Raw genomic sequence first — 3263 nt, forward strand, 5'->3', positions numbered from 1 at the left:
TGGCGTAAAGCAGGTATCTGGGGTTTGTTTAGCTTCTATAATTGCAACATTGTTTCTTAGAGCGCAGCTCAGAGCCTCCATCGCCGGAGCAACCAAGCCTCCTTTTCGCTTCAGCTGTGTGGCTGCCGGCCACCATCTTGGTTGGCAGTTAATTTGCATATTGCCCTGCTTAGCCAATGGGAAGTGTATTGGAGGTACGGTTAATTACCCTATTTGTCTATTATTAGATAGGACTAGAATCCCAGCACAGGATTGCAAGGAGGTGCCCTGCCTCTCACTGTGCGAGGAGGCACCCCAAGGGCCGCTGCAGGAGTCAGGCCTGACTGGTGCTGCGGATGGCTGGGACCCACACCTGACTTCTGCCCCAGGTCCCCCTTGCCCCCCTGCCTGTGTTTGTTCCAGAGTTGCCCAAGCTGGCGGGCCGGCTCGGCCAGCCCCAGGCTTCCCCAGCCCCACTTCCTGTGTCTGCTCCAGGCCACTAGAGCTGCTGTGCCAGCTTGGGCATGCCCCCCTGTGTCTGTCTCAGTCCCTGCTCCAGGACTAACCTACGCACACAACCTCCTCTTGTCTGGTCATGACCCGTTATGGCGTCCCAACCTAATTTGCATATTATCTCTTTATATATAGATAATTCTTTTATTTTAAAATATATTTTATTGATTTTGTACAGAGAGGAAGGGAGAGAGATAGAGAGTTAGAAACATCGATGAGAGAGAAACATCGATCAGCTGCCTCCTGCACATCTCCTACTGGGGATGTGCCCGCAACCCAGGTACATGCCCTTGACCGGAATCGAACCCGGGACCTTTCAGTCCGCAGGCCGACGCTCTATCCACTGAGCCAAACCGGTTTCGGCTATAGATAATTCTTATTGGGGTAACATAAATAAAATTATAATCATTCAGTGAACTGAATTGACGAGAATAACTTACATACAACCTTTAAAGTATGTAATTTAATATTGTAAGAAACACTTTCAATTGATCACAAAAGGTAAATGTAAATATAGGCTCCATCAGCTCATAAATTATGGAGATCAAATGTAACATGTTTTTGTTGCACATCCATTTAAATTTTTCAAAAAGTATTCATTGCATAAAGAAAACCATTTTTATATATAATATATTTATGGAAACTTTACTGGTGTTTCATTGCTCATCTCAAAATAATATCAGAGAAGTATACAACAATTGCCAGGTACTCTTTTAAAAACTTTACATATATTAACTTGTGTAATACTCAAGAATGACCCCAAAAAGCAAGTCTTACTATTATCCATATTTTATATATAAGGAAACTAAAGCATTGAGAAATTAAGAAACTTGCTCAAAGTTACAATTAAGAAATGTTGTAGCTGGGATGTCACATCCTACTTTTCTAATTCTGTCGGTAATAATTTACTTTTATTTTATCTGTTCTCTTACAAACTATTTATTGTTTGGCAAGGGTCCAAGCAGGGAGACTTTTAAAAAGAGGTTATTAGAGTAATACAGGCTATAGAAATCCATGTGAGAGATAATAGTGTATTCTATCAGGGTTATAGCAGTGTGGGCAGTTACAAATGATCGCATATAAATAGAAGATAGAGCCACCAGGATGTTCTGATATGAGGGAAGCAGAGAAGGAGAGAAAATGATATCACTGAAGATGATATCAAAATGTTTGTCCTTCACCACGGTATATACAAAATTGCCACCAATTAAGATGAGAATGGCTGTTGAAAGAATAGGTTTGTGAGAGAAAAAACAATCAGATTTGCATATTGGTAGACTTCCAAGGGTGTATGTTAAGTAGGCCATTAGATAAATGAGTCAATAGTTTACTAGTGGAATCTATGCTTGGGATAAATGATATTAAAAGCTATAATACTGGCTGTGATCACTAATGGAATGAGTATGACTAGAAAAGAGAAAAGATCCAAGGACTGAGTTCTTAAGTGCCCCAAAGTTTAGAGATCAGGTAGATAAGGAAGAAGAATACAAAACAACTAGAAGGATTTTACAGCAAATTCAAAGTTAGTTTTTCTTTCTCCCTTCCTTCCTTCCTTCCTTCCTCCCTCTCTCCCTTCCCCTTCCTTCCTTCCTTCCTTCCTTCCTTCCTTCCTTCCTTCCTTTTTTTGTTGTTAATCCTCACCTGAGGATATTTTTTCCCATTGATTTTTAGAGAGAGTAGAAGGGAGAGGGGGAGAGAGAGAAACATGGACATGGGAGAGACACATGGATTGGTTGCCTCTCGGATACTTCCTGCCAGTTTCTGGGGGATGAAACCTGCAAGTCAATTTCCTGCCCTTCACTGGAAATTGAACCCATGACTCTTTAGTGTGTGGACCGGTGCTCTAACCACTGAGCACACATGCCAGGGCTAAAAAGAGGTTCTTTTTGTAAATTTATTGATTTTTTAAAATTGAATTTATTTGGGGGTAACATTGGTTAATATGATCATACTACAGGCCCAATGCACGAAATTCTTGTAAGAGTAGGCCTTCCTTCCCCTCACTGCTGGCACTGGTTTCCCTCTGACACCTGGGACCTGGGCTTCTCTCGCAGCCCCGGCTTTGTCTGGAAAGTCTTCCGGAAGGAGGTCCAGAAGGACGTGCACTCTAATTAGCATATTACACTTTTATTATTATAGATAGGTTTCTGGTGTGGAATTTTATATTATAAGGTCTGTATATTGCACTGTGTACCCAGCACCCAAAGTCAAAACTTTTTCTGTCATCATATATTAGGCCTAATTCACCCCCACCCCATTCCCTCTGACAACCACCATACTGCTGATTATGTCCACAAGTTTCAGTTTTATATTCCATATATGAGTGAAATAATATCGTTTGTAGCTCTTTCTGACTAACTTATTTCATTTAGCATAATGTTCTCAAGGGCCATCTCATGTTTTTGCAAATGGTAAATGGTATAAATGTTCAGTTATAAGATGAATGAGTTTGAGGATATAGTGTATACAGCATGGTGATTATACTTGATGATACTGTATTGTACTAGTATACCTGAAAGTTTCTAAGTGTAAATCTTAAATATTCTTACCACAAAAATGAAAAGTTACTTATGTGATGTAATAAAGGTGTTAGCTACCATTATGGTGGCAATCATTTTGCAACATATAAGTGTATCAAATCATTGTATACCGCAAACACACACAGTGTTATATGTCAATTATATTTCAATAAAGCTGAAAAAAGTAAAACCCTGAAAATCAGAATGGAGGCTACCTCACTAAATTGGCTGTTCATTTCTTCTTACTCCACA

The sequence above is a fragment of the Myotis davidii genome, unplaced genomic scaffold, assembly GCF_000327345.1.
Source record: "Myotis davidii unplaced genomic scaffold, ASM32734v1 scaffold1146, whole genome shotgun sequence".
NCBI lineage: Eukaryota > Metazoa > Chordata > Mammalia > Chiroptera > Vespertilionidae > Myotis > Myotis davidii.